Consider the following 15799-nt stretch of genomic DNA (forward strand, 5'->3'; position numbering starts at 1 on the left):
AGATCAGGATGTCACCTGTTTGTGTTGTGAAACAGTTTGACACACATTTGTGGAATTTTTCATCCAAATAGACAATTTCACTAAAAAATTCAGTGTTTCTTGAAAAATTTCCAATCCACTCTCTTCCTAGCTGTTTTTTTCCCTATTCAGCTCTCCAGGTATTTGGAGATGAATACAGTGAATCCAATTAAAAATGAAAATCAAGAGAATACTTCATTTTTTCTTTCCTATCTGAGGGTGGCCTAAGAATGGGGACTGGAAGGCTTCATGGTTAAGTAATGAAAGATAGATCTGAAAAACTGTCTAAACCACTAGTTCAAATCCCACCCAGACCTGTAGGGATCGAAAGCTCACTGATATTCCATGGCCTGTATGAAATGAGATGGACTCCAGCTGCCCAAGGACAAATGTCCACAACTCAGAACCATTGCCACGAGGCTCTCCCTCTTGCTGCTGATCTCAACAGAGAGGCAAAAGACTGAATGAGATATTGTCACTCAGCTCCACTCTTTCATTTGGTCCCCTCCATAGCAGGGTTGAGGCTTATCTGCAGGCAAAGCTTGCCCTGCTCTTGCCTCGGTTTTTACCTCTTCTCTTGAGTTAATAGGATTTCAGTCTCCAGGGCTGTCAATCCTGCACCTTTCACCAGCACTAAATAAATGAATGAATAAAAAGAATACAGAACCATACTCCTGTGGATTGAATCTCGGGGCTCGTCTACCTGAGGAAGTTGTACCGGTGTATAAAGGTGTGGGTGTTTTTTTTTGTTTTTTGTTTTTTTTACTTTTTAGCCAGTACATCCCCCGCATAGGGATACACTTATTTTGGTTTGAGTGACTTGTTTCAATTTAGCTTTAATTGATCAGGTTAAGCTAAACCTCAGGAAGCCACTCTTAAGCTGAAATAGCATTCGCACAGGTTTAATAAGTGATTTAAGTTAAACTGGTGCAACTTTTCCGTGTATTCAGGTATTCAGAGACTTCCACCCCTCCCCTCTCCTTCCCCCTTTCCTGAATGTGGAATCTGTAGCTCTGCTTACAATAAGATTGTGGTTTTTAAAACAGAGTGATAAAGTTACTCATTTTGGGGCAAGGGAATATTAAGTATTTTTTTTGCTCGATGCTGGGGATAATTCCATTGAGGATTAAAGGTGATGGTGTCACATCAGGGTGTTGCTTTAGACATCTCCTCCTCTATGGCTTGGTAATCTGGGGGGAGAGGAAGCAAAAATGAAGACTTTCTCCAGAAGGTTCTTTTACTGGAGCTGAGGCAGCTGAGTCTTTTCCACTCCACTCTCCTCCTACGAGAAAATCCCCTAATCCGATTGCCCTGCACCTCTTGCAGTCATTAATAGCAAGGGAAAGTGGTCTGGTCTTTGCAATGGTTTAAATGACTGTTAAGGTGCAAGGCAAATGGAGAATCGAGACCACTCTGTAATAAAATGTCTGAAGGACTGTTTCAGCTGAGCCCCAAACAAATGAAGCTGGAGAAGAGAGGAGGCACAGATGTGTGAGTAGGGTAGTATCAGGTTTCAGAGTAACAGCCGTGTTAGTCTATATTCGCAAAAAGAAAAGGAGTACTTGTGGCACCTTAGAGACTAACGAATTTATTTGAGCATAAGCTTTCGTGAGCTACAGCTCACTTCATCAGATGCATACTGTGGAAAGTACAGAAGATCTTTTTATACACACACACCATGAAAAAATGGGTGTTTACCACTACAAAAGGTTTTCTCTCCCCCCACCCCACTCTCCTGCTGGTAATAGCTTATCTAAAGTGATCACTCTCCTTACAATGTGTATGATAATCAAGGTGGGCCATTTCCAGCACAAATCCAGGGTTTAACAAGAATGTCTGGGGGCGGGTAGGAAAAAACAAGGGGAAATAGGTTACCTTGCATAATGACTTAGCCACTCCCAGTCTCTATTCAAGCCTAAGTTAATTGTATCCAATTTGCAAATGAATTCCAATTCAACAGTCTCTCGCTGGAGTCTGGATTTGAAGTTTTTTTGTTGTAATATCGCAACTGTCATGTCTGTAATCGCGTGACCAGAGAGATTGAAGTGTTCTCCGACTGGTTTATGAATGTTATAATTCTTGACATCTGATTTGTGTCCATTTATTCTTTTACGTAGAGACTGTCCAGTTTGACCAATGTACATGGCAGAGGGGCATTGCTGGCACATGATGGCATATATCACATTGGTGGATGTGCAGGTGAACGAGCCTCTGATAGTGTGGCTGATGTTGTTAGGCCCTGTGATGGTGTCCCCTGAATAGATATGTGGGCACAGTTGGCAACGGGCTTTGTTGCAAGGATAGGTTCCTGGGTTAGTGGTTCTGTTGTGTGGTATGTGGTTGTTGGTGAGTATTTGCTTCAGGTTGGGGGGCTGTCTGTAGGCAAGGACTGGCCTGTCTCCTAAGATTTGTGAGAGTGTTGGGTCATTCTTCAGGATAGGTTGTAGATCCTTAATAATGCTTTGGAGGGGTTTTAGTTGGGGGCTGAAGGTGACGGCTAGTGGCGTTCTGTTATTTTCTTTGTTAGGCCTGTCCTGTAGTAGGTGACTTCTGGGAACTCTTCTGGCTCTATCAATCTGTTTCTTCACTTCCGCAGGTGGGTATTGGAGCTCTAAGAATGCTTGATAGAGATCTTGTAGGTGTTTGTCTCTGTCTGAGGGGTTGGAGCAAATGCGGTTGTATCGCAGAGCTTGGCTGTAGACAATGGATCATGTGGTGTGGTCAGGGTGAAAGCTGGAGGCATGTAGGTAGGAATAGCGGTCAGTAGGTTTCCGGTATAGGGTGGTGTTTACATGACCATCGTTTATTAGCACTGTAGTGTCCAGGAAGTGGATCTCTTGTGTGGACTGGACCAGGCTGAGGTTGATGGTGGGATGGAAATTGTTGAAATCATGGTGGAATTCCTCAAGTGCTGCTTTTCCGTGGATCCAGACGATGAAGATGTCATCAATATAGCGCAAGTAGAGTAGGGGCGTTAGGGGACGAGAGCTGAGGAAGCGTTGTTCTAAGTCAGCCATAAAAATGTTGGCATCCTGTGGGGCCATGCGGGTACCCATAGCAGTGCCGCTGATTTGAAGGTATACATTGTCCCCAAATGTACAATAGTTATGGGTAAGGACAAAGTCACAAAGTTCAGTCACCAGGTTAGCCGTGACATTATCGGGGATAGTGTTCTTGACCTTTTGTAGTGGTAAACACCCATTTTTTCATGGTTTGTGTGTATAAAAAGATCTTCTGTACTTTCCACAGTATGCATCCGATGAAGTGAGCTGTAGCTCACGAAAGCTTATGCTCAAATAAATTGGTTAGTCTCTAAGGTGGCACAAGTACTCCTTTTCTTTTTAGGGTAGTGTCGGCAATGGTGGGGTCGAAGTGGAAGCTACTATAGTCCTCCCACAGCTAAGATGACAGTGGGTTGGGGAGACGCTCCATGTTTGTTCCAAAAGGGAGGTGGAGAACACTGATTTCACGGATTCTCAACAAGGCCCAGCGAGGTGCACCTGCTGCAGTTAGGGTTCTGGGGCAAGTACGGTCTCCAATCTCACCGCCCTTTATCGACTGCCACCTCCTGGGAAGCCTGTTGTTTTCACTCTTCCAGGCCTGCAAGAGCACCAATCATGTTCTTCTGTAGAATGCCTGGAGGACCCAGGTGGCTGATACCTACCTATCTACCAGGCACTATTTGTAGATGCCATTGTTCTCATTTAACGTGGTGCTTGGAATAAATTGACAGTTCTTTCTGCATAGCACATGGGGCAGAGTGCCAGGAGCCTAAGCAGAGGACCTGTGCTTAATACCGATTGGGCCTAGCACTGAGATTTGAATGATACTTAACACTTTCCACCTCAAAGCACTGCAGAAACATGACTCCTCCCAACACCCCTGTGAGAGATTTCGTGCCTGCTTTACAAACAGGAGAACAGAGGCAGAAAGGGCAAGCGAATTGCCCTAGATCACAGTAGAAGACCGTATGAGAGCTTGAAGTGGCAGGGCATGGCAATGTGCTGCTGGCTTTGGCTTATCTTTCAGCCCTAGGCTTGGCATTTCAGATGCCTGCGGCTAATATTGGAATATCAGAGCTGCAGCCTCTCTCCAGCAAACAGGCTCCTGGCCAGGCTGTTTCTATAGCAGGAGTGACCTCGTCCTCGTGGTTTGAAAATCAGTGAATGGACATAGGCCCTCCTCATGTTGCCAAGCTGGCTCTAGACCACAAAGCAGGTCTGCATGGGTTGGAGGAGAATGGTTGGTTACTTTTGATACAAGCCAGGGTGCTGCAATTGTTTTTTCTTTCTCAATTAGCGCAGCAGAGAGGCACAGATTCATCCACTAGACAACTGCCAGCAAAGAATGAACCTGACTTGATCCTAGATACAGGAGGATTCACAGATATTTTGAAGAGATGATAGTGGTAAGAAAGCTGTGCTTAAATTCTCCAAACAGCCTAAGGCCTCCTCACTCTCTGCCTGTGGATAAGGGCTGTGTCTCTTCCTTGGGTCTCTTACCATGTAATCAGTTTGGAGAGTAACTAGGCCAAGGAAGTAATGCGTCTGGGTCCAGTGTAATCTGGGGTTCAGGTGTAAAACTCAATTTGAGGCTGGGATTTAGAGGTGCTGTGACCTAGCATAAATCATTCACGTGAGATTTCTGACCCCCAAGTAGTGGAAATCTCATGAGCGCAGCTGTTCCCATGCGTTTCCCACTGTTTTGGCTGAAGTTTGATAAGAACAGTAGTTGAGATTTTTCATAGATTTTTAAGGCCACAAAGACTCTAGATCATCTTGTCTGACCTGTACAACACAGGCCACTGAATTTCACGGTTAACCCTTCATTAAGCCCAATATCTTGTTTAGGTAAAGTATGTCTTCCAGGAAGGCATCTGGTCCTAATCAGAAGACATCCAGAGATGGAGAATCCACCGCTTTGATAGTTCGTTCCAATGGTTACTCACCCTCACTGTTATTAACTTGGGCCTAATTTCTAATTTGAAATTTGTCTGGCTTTCGCCATCAGCCACTGGTTCTTGTTATGTCTTTTTCTGCTAGATTAGACTCCTTTAGTGTAGCTGGGTTGGGAAAATAGGCTGCTTCTGGGTTTGAATCCCACTTGGAACCAAAACTGTTTACTTCTGGGGGAATTCTGCACTATTGCATGCATAATTAATGAGCCATGCATATTTTAATGTTTTGCACAGAAAAAAACTGCCAAAATGTTGCAGCAGTTCCGCCTTTTGCCCACCAGAGGGTGCTGTGGCGCTAGAACACAACAGCAGCTCCTGGCCAGCTAGGGAAGAGAAAGAGCCTGTCTTCTTTGCAGGGCCTGAAGGCCAGGTCAGGATACAGGCTAGGTGGAGACAGCATGGGATGCTGCGGGGGTCAGACAGGCTCATAAGGGCTAGTGGGGGAGGACAGACTGGGGCAGGGGCTGAATGGGAGTGGAGGCACAGGGACACGGGGGAGGTTCAGGACCACATGGTGATGGGGGAGGGGGTACAGAGCTACTTTGGGACAGGGCGTGGCTGAGTGGGGGCACAGACACACATGGGGAGGGAGTACAGGGGCACAGAGACACATGGGGATGGGGTGGCTGTAGTTTAAATGAATTATTACTCAGAGTACTGTATTAATATGCCTAGTAAGGAATCTTTTTGACAAAAAAACATTTCCTGAATCTTTTTATTGTCTGTATTGTTACAGACATACTTGCTGACGGGTATTTTCAAATAAATGACCAAAAATAATTGAAACTGATGTGATTATATTTTGACACAGAAAATATGCAGAATTTTAAAACGTGCACAGAATTTTTAATTTTTTGGCGCAGAATTCCCCTAGGAGTATAAACTAGGGATAGGCTTGACTTCAGATGTTCAAATACAAATCTGAAAAGGATGGCAATCCAAAGCTTTGTCATTATTCAGGGGATGAAACCACTTTATAGACTTATGCCTTCTCTGTTCAGCTCCACTGATTTGGACTTTTTTGCACTAAATTCTCCCTATTTAATGATGAATCCTAATACTTTTACCTTCTATAGTGCTCTTAAACTAAGGACCCCAAGCCACTCTGTACATGTTAATAGGTTCTCATAATCGAGCGGGAGGGGGAGAGGCGGTATCTATCTTACCACTGTGGGTTAAGGCCTAAATCTTCAACCATTTTCAGAGGGGCTCAGCATCTGCAGATCCCATTGACTTCAGCCCCTCTGAAAATCAGGCCACTGTTTATGAAGGGGTCTACGTTTAGGCACCCAAATTTGGAAATGGACAAGTGACTTTCCCAATGTCACCTGGCAAATCACTGGGAGGGGCTGGGAATTGAATTTAGAAATCCTGACTACTGGTCGTCTGCTCTAAACAGTAGACTCCTCCTTAGCTATTCAGTTACCTCTATATCTTTAAAATACTGCATCTCACACAAAGGCGGTGCTAGCCCAGTGGGTTTCCTAAGCAGGAATATTTTTTGGGTGCGGGGGAGACCCCTTACTCCTCACCCACTTCCTAAAACTACTAATTGCATTATTTCCATGAACCAAAAAATATACCAACACAAACATATTAATACGCTTGTTTAAAAGTCCACATTAAATAAGTCCATGTCAAATATGATGAATGGTCTTTTGGGGGTAATATTAAATTGGGGACCCCATTGAGCTGCTTGGTACCCGAAGCAATTGCCCAGTGCCACCACTGATCTCAAAGCCCAAACTTTGTACACCTACTTACTCCTCTGCTTGCAGGGCTGCAGTATTTTTCTCTCTGCAAGGCGGCTGACTTGGAAAGAGGGGAGTAAACTTCCCTTGGTGCTGCATTTTTCTGAAATAACTTTATTTGCACCATGCATTCTCTTCACTGCAGTAATGTACCAGGAGTGTGTTTTTAAATCTCTAGTCGCTCTTCTGCCTCTCCTCTGCTGCACCCAAAGCCCAGTGAAAATAATGCCCTGCTGGAGCTACTTTGTCAAGGCCACAGTGTGCTCCTGGCCCCTTGCAGTGCTGTGATGTGATAGGAATACCGCCTGTCAGTGTCTTGTCACTCCCCACACCTCTCTAATATGCTTCTATTTACTGCAGTAATCGGAGCCCTTCAAAGGCGAGACCGAACTGCTGCTGTTAAATATAATTGTCATTGTGACAGGTCCATTGTGGGTTGGAAAATTTGTGCCTTTCAAAGCTGTCTCTGTGATAAAGAGCAGCAGTAAAATCAGAAATTAATCCCCTGGCAAGAGAATGACATGGTGATCACTGGATTGGCACTAACAACTCAGTCAGGGCACCTGCCGAACCTCGCTCTCACCACGCTGAAGGGCTATTAAGTAGAGGGCAAACCACTCTTCACCTGCCCAGCTTGCAGCGAGCTTTATTTTGTTGCCCCCGTTTGAATGAAGAGATGCAAAGCACTGACCACTCTATCATTCACGCCCCTCTGCAGATAGCCTCTCTTGGAAGCAACTGCTCTCTGCCACCCAGAGCTGGGGGAAACCCAGAGGAGCTGTGCACTCCAGCACACAGGCAGTGCTCACCATTGTTGTATGTGAACCCACCCTCCTTTTGTTCTCGTTTCCAGGCCGCTGGCAAACCATGGAACCACACAGGGAATGAGGGGAAGGGGAGTTCGGATCTATTTGCAGAACTCCAGTGTACAGGTAAGTTAATTCTGTCACCTGCCACAGAACCCTGGTAATTGCCTGTGTGGGATCTCTGCGTTGGTGTTTAGTTGTTTTGCATTGACATGTCTCATTAAGAAACATGAGGAATCGGTCCCTCTGCTGGGACTTAAATTGAGGCTCCTCACTTCCTGCATGAGCGTATGATCTCAAATGGTAGCACTTGAGCTAAAGGAGAACTGCCATTAGCTGGAAGTAATGTAAGTGGTGCTCATTATGTCTGAGAAGGCATTCCCTTTGTAAGCCTCTGCTCAATGCAGTTTATCGCTACTTTTTTTTTTTAACGTTAGTTACCATCAGGGCCGAAGTGTCTCATGTATGATCTTGGCCTCAAAATGTATTTGGGGACAATATTTGGTGAAACTTAATTTGGTCATTTTGGGGGGATTTTCGGTGATACAGCCAAACACACAAAAAAGTGCCTCTCTGGTGAAGAGGTTTTAATTCCACCGAGAATTCCAAACCTGCTTCGATGAACAGCCTGAGGCTGTCCCCAGCTTTTGTCACCTGTGCAAACAAACAATGATGTTTGAGGACTTTGAGATGTTGTATTGCACCTCTACAGCTTTCAAAACACCTGCAGCATTGCACAGGGAAACGAATTCTTAAGGCCAAATTCTGGGCTGATGCTACACTATCTGCTGTTGCATCGAGATCTTTGGCAGTGCACAGGATGAAAATAAGTACAGAATTAGGCCATGAAGGGCCAAGAGACTGCTGCAATAAGTCTAGCTCTAGTGAGAGGCAGTGGGTTGGCTGAATAAGGTGCTAGAGTAGCAGTCGGAAGACCTGGGTTCTATTCCAGTTTCTGCCGCTGACCTGGAATTTGGATGTCACTCCACCTCCATGCCTCAGTTTCCCTGTCTGTAAAATGGAGATGATATAACCCTTTCTTTCTCCCCTCCTTTGTCTTGTCTAGTCTATTTTTATTTTGATCCACAGTGCAAGAAAGTTTCTCCATTTAGTATCTGCCTTTAACAATCTTGCTTTTATTGTAACAATTGTATGTTTTCTTTGGATAACTGCAAGTGGATTCTTGCAGCTGGCTTACTCCCGTGTCAGGCTGATTTATTTCAAAGGGCTTTGACTGCCAAGTGCTTGGTGAAAGGAGAATGCCTGCCATGAACACATTTCTGTATGCAGTGTTATAGCTACATTGATCCAAGGATATTAAAGACGCAAGGTGGGTGAGATAACATCTTTTATTGGATCAACTTCTGTTGGTGAGAGAGACAAGCTTCTGAGCTACACAGAGCTCTTCTTCAGTTTGTTAAAATGTACTCAGAGCATCACAGCTAAATACAAGGTGGAACAGATTGTTTAGCATAAGTAGTTCACACATGTTGCAAGGGACATTCAAGGTGAAGTGGCTGTTAACACCCCTCCAGTCATAGCTGCCTTCCCCACCCACTTCTTCCCCCCCCCGCCCCCTCTGGTCCACTTCACACGTTTCAAGGGACCCTTCAAGGTGAACTACTTATGCTAAACAGCCTGTTCCACCGTGTATTTAGCTGTGACTCTCCAAGTACAGACCTGAAGAAGAGCTCTGTGTAAACTCGAAAGCTTGTCTCTCTCCCCAGCAGAAGCTGGTCCAATAAAAGAGATTACCTCATCCCCTTGTCTCTTTAATGAACAGATTTCTTCACTTTCAGGGAGCATGTGATCTCTGCGCCAACATGAACTGCTGCAGCCCTGACAGTTTGTCATCTTTAATTGTGGCCCAAATGGAGAAGAAGTTGTCTAGAAAATCTTACTGGGGGGAACCCACTGCATTACTGTAAACCATTCATCCAGGAGAATCTTGTCATTGTTTCGTATTTTAATATGAACCTGAAAAAGGCCACAATCAAGGGGAATTTATTGCATTTGTACATATTTCTCTCACCCAATTGCACCCAGAGGACCTAGTCAGACTTGTGACCTTACTGTGCTGGGTCCTGTGACCCACACAATAAACGAAGGTCCCTGCCCCTAACAGCTTACAAACCTACCTAGGGAGAAGGTGGGTGTAGAACACAGTGGTGATAAGGAAGGGGAAGGATGAGGGTGTGACAATGCCAGGAACTTGTGGTTATAAGTATTAACAGAGTGAACAACTCAGAGCCCTCAGAGTATTTGATTTGATAATACAGTGGACAATGCGATGTTAATGAAAGAATATAAGAACGCCCATACTGGGTCAGACCAAAGCCCATTATCCTGTCTTCCGACAGCAGCCAATGCCAGGTGCTTCAGAGGGAATGAACAGAAGAGGTAATCAAGCAAACAGAGGCTAGGGACACCATCCCTGCCCGCCTGGTCATTACCCTTAGGCAGTTTGCTGTGGGTGTCTGGTAGTGGAGGGTCTTAAGAGCAGGATTTGAAGTGAGAATTTCTGGACCAGTTTTGGACAAGAGAATACTCTGTGTGGGATTTCCATAGACTTTACCATTGTCAGATCTTTATAGTAATACAGTGGGCACCAGGTGGGTTGGCAGAAATGAGATTTCAACTGGATAAATTTTATTTGAGATTCTTGATTTAAAAAATAAAAAAAAAAAACCCAAAAGATTCCCCAACATTTCTACAGTGCTGTAAAATTACCCGGAACTCTTTGGGAGCTAGAAAAGCCGCGTTGCTTGCTCTGAAGAAAACCAGGGAGATTGTTGGCATCTTATCGTGACAAAAGCTCAGATGTTACGAACTGAGGTGTAAGACTGGCATTTGGCATACATCCAACATTCTCCCCCCCCCCCCCCCCCCCCCCCAGAAATGAGTGAAGAAAGGAATGTTAATTACCTGTGAGAGAGACATCAAATGTGCAGTCAAGACTGGATCCCGCTGCTGCTGGAATTCTTTGGGACAGAGAACCCAGTTTAGATTATTTAAAATAAACACAAGCGCCCATGTATTATGTAAGGCCTAAATTCCTTTGAAGTTTTGGAGGGAATTGAAGAGACGTTCATTCTCGTTCCTCCCTCTTCTTGTTCCTCCTTGGAATCTGGCCAAGAGTTCCGATTTGGAGCCAGCTCCTGCTGCAGCGGGGAGATGATACAGATCCACCTTAGATTGGAGGCCCTTGTGCTTTCTGTGTGATGAGTTGCACATTTGGGAGCTGAGGCTTAACTGCTGTACCCCCTGGGTTAGGGGCAGGGGGGAGTCACGTCAATATGCTTAGAAATATGGGATCACAGCAGAGAAAAGCCGCCAAGATCTGATAATAAAATCTGTTTGGAACAGCTGTCTGCTGACAAGTATAATAAAATGTATTAATGGTGTCATTATTATTCCCTAATTAAAAGCTAATAACTAAGAGTTAATTGACTTTAAAAGATGAAGCTGTGTTATGGCAAGGATTTATCTCTGTTTTTCTTTGCTTGCCTGGCTGTGCTGATATTCTCAAGCTAATTAATTGAATCAAATCATACAAAAAACTAATAATCTCCCTGTGTAATTTCAACCAGTTGAATTAAAAGGTGTTTGGTGTGTGAGGTTTGTATTTTTTTTTTTTTTTTAAATCCATGTTCTGTGCAACTTCTTACCCCAGGTGATGATCCAGAGGGGTGGAAAATAACCAATCTGTCAGTGAAAAGCGGTTTGATGAGGAAAGCAATTTCCTCCCCTCTCAACAGGAGGTCATTACAAATACCATCACTAGACAACCCATAGCCCAGCTGGAGGAGCAATGGTCTTCCACCTGTACTTCTGAACAGAGGGAAATGGGAGCATGTGGCACCTAACCTACAACACCCATAAGGCACTGTAGAGGTACTTCAGAATTGAAATATTTTGGATTTCAATTTTTCTACCAGGTGGGTGGAGGGGGAGGAACCGGTTAAAAAGGCTTGTAAAGTACTTTGGGTTCCTTTCAGAAGAAGCCAGGCCTATAATTACCCAGGTCATCCCGTTTATCCTTTTTAAATATGGGCACAACATTAGCTGTCTTCCAGTCTTCTGGAATGTCCCCCCGTGTTCCAAGCGTTATTGAAAATCAACATTAACATTTCAGGCAGCTCCTCAGCCAACTCTTTAAAACCTTTTAGTTTCCTCTCGCAAGACAGGCTCTCCATTCCCCTGATCATCCTAACAGCCCTTCTCTGCACCTGTTCCAGTCTGAATTCATCTTTCTTGAACGTGGGTGACCAGAACTGTGCGCCGTATTCCAGAGGAGATCTGATCAGCGCCTTTTACAATGATATTAATTCTACTGCTACTGAGTGGGCAGGAATCAGCATGTCCTCTTATATTTATTGTTACCTTGCCTCCCCTGTGCCAACCCACTCTTGTGGCTCATCCATCCATTACATCTTGTCTTTCAAACCGTGAGCCCTTTGGGGCAAAGACTGGTTGACTATATTTTTGTACAGTGCCCAGCACAGTGTATGGCCTTTAGATGTTACTGCAATATAAATGTTAAAGAATAACAATAGGTTGAGGTGATTGCAGATGAGCTTTGTTCAGTCAGCGCAGCTGAATGAAGGGGAGTCCCCTGGAAGATGGATGTGTTTGAACTGCCTTGCACAGTCTTTTTAGATTGCTTGTATCTTTTTAGAGATGTCCCCTTGGAAACTAATAATATTAATAGGCCTCAACAATAGCAACTGTTGTTTATTGGTCCCTCAGTGAAGGGCTGTAAATAATGCCCCTAGTTTAATTTGAAATAAAATACCCACAAACTTTAAATAAAAAAAAAGAAACAGCCAAAAAACCTATACAAATGTGGACTTTATCCATGGGAGGGGAAAAAAGGGTACGGCTACCCTGAGATTTCCTATTCACATGTTGACTAAATCTAAAAACTTTTGCAGTCAATGAGGCATGAAACAATGTCTACAATCTACAGTTGCTGAATATTTTATCCTGCTGACAGCAAGCCACTCACAAGTCCGCAGCTTGAACGGAGCTGAGATTGCATACAAGCAGCCTGTGGTGGTTGTTTTTCCCAGTCCCTCCAGCTAGGGGGTGGCAGGCGGAAGTGAGAGAAGCTTCCCCCTGGTTCCCAGCTCTGTCTGAAAGGTTCAGTCTTGTGTGGGTTATCGCCACAGCTACCTCCCTGTCTTGCGTTTCCCTTACGGAGTGCTTGCAAAATGCTCCAAAAAGCCACTTGCAGATAACTTGTAGATTCTCTCATAGCCAACCTGGGCTTTCACTATGTCCATACCCTTCACCCCAGGCTCTGCCTCTGATTCTGGATTCCCTAATGAAAGGACAGAAGGTTTTGAACCGTCACAGTCTTTTCAGTGTCTTAAAAGTGACCTGGAAAGGAGAAAATGTTTATTCCCTTCCTTTGCTGGTTTGTGAGGTATAAAGAAGGTCCCAGGAAGGTTTGTTGTATTTAACTGAGAGTATCCAGGAATGTGTCTATCAAGATCTTTCCAAAGAGCATCTGCACCCAGCAGCACCTACATGAGTTGCTCAAGACCCAGCAGGTCTTGTTGTGCTCAGTGAAGCTGCTGAGCACAGCGTGCTTTCAGAAATCTGCCCACTTCATTTAGGTGCTTCAATGGGAGCTGAGCACTTCTGAAGATCTTATCCCAATTGTGGGTATGCAGTACTTCTGAAAATCTGGCCCACAAAGAATCTGGTCTTCCCTGTTTTTGCTGGAGGGCTGGGATCTGGAACCACCAGAAAAGCTTTTGTACCAATGTTTGAGTTAAACAGCTCCTGGCAGAAGCAAAAAAGAAAGGTGTTTTTTAAATAGTCTGATCTCAAATCCCTTCCCCTCTCGGTTGTGTTTCATCCCTTTTTCATTTCTGATGTCATAGTCCCCTTTATTCTCTAGCATGGTGTCAAGTATCAGGGGGTAGCCGTGTTTGTCTGTATCCACAGAAACAACAAGGAGTCCGGTGGCACCCTAAAGACTAACAGATTTATTTGAGCATAAGATTTCATGGGTAAAAACCCCCTGGAGTCCATGCATCTGAAGAAGTGGGGTTTTTACCCACGAAAGCTTATGCTCAAATAAATCTGTTAGTCTTTAAGGTGCCACCGGACTCCTTGTTGTTTTTATTCTCTAGTCATCCATAGAGTCCTCCTACAGAAACAAGAAAGGCAAGGCCTGATATTTATAATTTCCCCACAACCTTCGTTTCTCTTCTCCCCCGCCGCCCGGGTGTAGGATTTCACACTGTTACATTATAAGAATGGAGGAGAAAAGGCACAAATGAAATGCAGTGTGCAGTTTGCAAGTCCCTTTGAATCAGGATTTCAGGGATATCAGCCGTGACAAGACAATCCTTCTTTCTAGGAGAAATTAGATTGGGAATTGATATCTGCTGTACGCCTTCAGGAGCAGCATTAGAAACAAACGCAGGAGAACTCTGACCTCCATTCTGCCAGTTGGCATTGGGCTTTGCTGGGCTTTCGAGAGTGTCTAAATTGACTGTTAATAGAACATTTTCTGGAGCCTCCTAAGCAGTGGCAACCCAGGGGAGAGTTTGTGCCCCGGTGAGTGGCGGCTGATCTGTCCCGGTGTCCTCTGTCTCGCAAAATCCATTTGCATTTACAGAGATTTTCTTGATAGGTTTTGTTATGCTTCCAGTGGAGAAACCTGAAACCATCTTGGTGCGAGAGATGGAAATTAACAAACCGTGGATGTGAGAGGCCAAGGCTCAGAAAGCTGATCATGTCCATTTGCTAACTGCAAACTAATTGATATCTGCCACCTTGTCAGGCCTCTGCAGATAGCTGGAGAGAAGCATAAACAAAGTCAGAGTGCTGAGTTTCACAAGCAATGTGGTTTAACAATGCAGGCTATTGAATCTGTTGATGTCCTGGCCATGACATCCGTGTTCTAAGTGTGTTCGTGTGGTAAAAACATGCCACACAAAATCTGGATGCTGTATCGCAGAACTCAAGCAGTGATAGGCCCCCTGCCATTCAGGTTCTGGGCCTTGGGTTACAAGCTGGGATGAAAGGGAGATAATGCAAACACAGCTATGGCATTCTGGCTATTGTGTAGCATCCTGAAGCCAGTAACAACAGATGCTTACTGGTATTTAAACCTCTGGACTCCTGTTGTTATTTATAGCGTAGTAGCACCCAGAGACTCCATTATGAAACCTGCCCCACCTTCTTTGTAAAGCTAACTTGGAGCAGCAATGAGGTTGAAATACACACATGATGTGTGACGTGTAGGGCTGGAGATTGAGATCATCTAGTCCTCCCCGCCCTTGCTGAGGTAGGATTAAGTGTGTGTGTGTGTGTGTGTATTGTTACCCCTTTTTACCTGAGTGGCTAGTCAAAGTTTGGACCCTGCGGGCGATTCATTTGGGAATAGAAATTGACTATGGAGTTTGGTATTTACTTTGATACAGGCGTGTTTATAAAAAACAGGCAAAGTCCTGTTTCCTTGGAGACAGAAGGAACCAAACAAAGGATCAAGTCCTTGTTCACAGCACCCACAACACTCTTCTCGGCCAGTACCCCAAAAGCTCACACGCTCTCAGCTTTTTCCAGGTTGAGGTGCCAGCCACTTGTTCTGTCTGTCTCTCATCTCCTTCAACTTCTCTCTCACAGACACATCTCTGGTCAAATAATACCGAATGGAACCCTCTGCCTGTGTGGTGCTAGTTTCTGGGTGGGCACACATACCCCTTTGTCTTAGGTGTGGGCTTGTGATTAACTTATTTTAAGTGAAACATGGTGGCTTAGCTTGGGGGTGCGTGTGTGTAGTACATACAAAATAATTATTTTTACTGTTGATCTTCCCCTCATTGCTAAGCATCAATGCAAAATGCATGTGTGTTTCAGCACGGGGAAATCTCAACTCCAGGTACCAAAGAGCTAACTATTGGGCCGCCACTCTGTGTGTCCATCAGAGTTCATCTTCTCCAGAAGGTACTAAAGGAATAAGACTAGCCAGTAATGGAGGAATAACAGGTATGCTCACCCTAAAATGAATTAGGTCTGTGGGAGGTGGAGGGGGGTGTTGCTTGCTAAGATATTCACAGCATGTGTGGATGCTAACAAGCAGCTGACATCTTCAGCACTGCAGTTGTTGTTGGTCAAGCAAAGGGCAACGTGCATCAATGCTGCCACCTGTCCGATCTTATTACAGCATTATACTTTCCTCTCCTGCATTTCAGTCTCTTTCCCCCCTCTTCTGTCTGTCTTTGCCACCAGTTTCTGTACCATGGCGA

The 15799-nt window shown here is 44.7% G+C and overlaps 1 protein-coding gene across 1 annotated transcript in view; it reads left to right on the forward strand.

Moving 5' to 3' along the window:
• The window catches only part of KDM4B (lysine demethylase 4B), a 210431-nt gene that overhangs the window by 176194 nt on the left and 18438 nt on the right, over positions 1-15799 (forward strand). The window contains exons 27-30 of the mRNA XM_074939369.1: positions 4318-4426; positions 7580-7658; positions 11206-11426; positions 15411-15539. The gene's annotated coding sequence lies outside the window, so the exon portion shown is untranslated. The remainder of the gene's footprint in view (positions 1-4317; positions 4427-7579; positions 7659-11205; positions 11427-15410; positions 15540-15799) is intronic.

This window comes from Natator depressus, chromosome 25 (assembly GCF_965152275.1).
Source record: "Natator depressus isolate rNatDep1 chromosome 25, rNatDep2.hap1, whole genome shotgun sequence".
Lineage (NCBI taxonomy): Eukaryota > Metazoa > Chordata > Testudines > Cheloniidae > Natator > Natator depressus.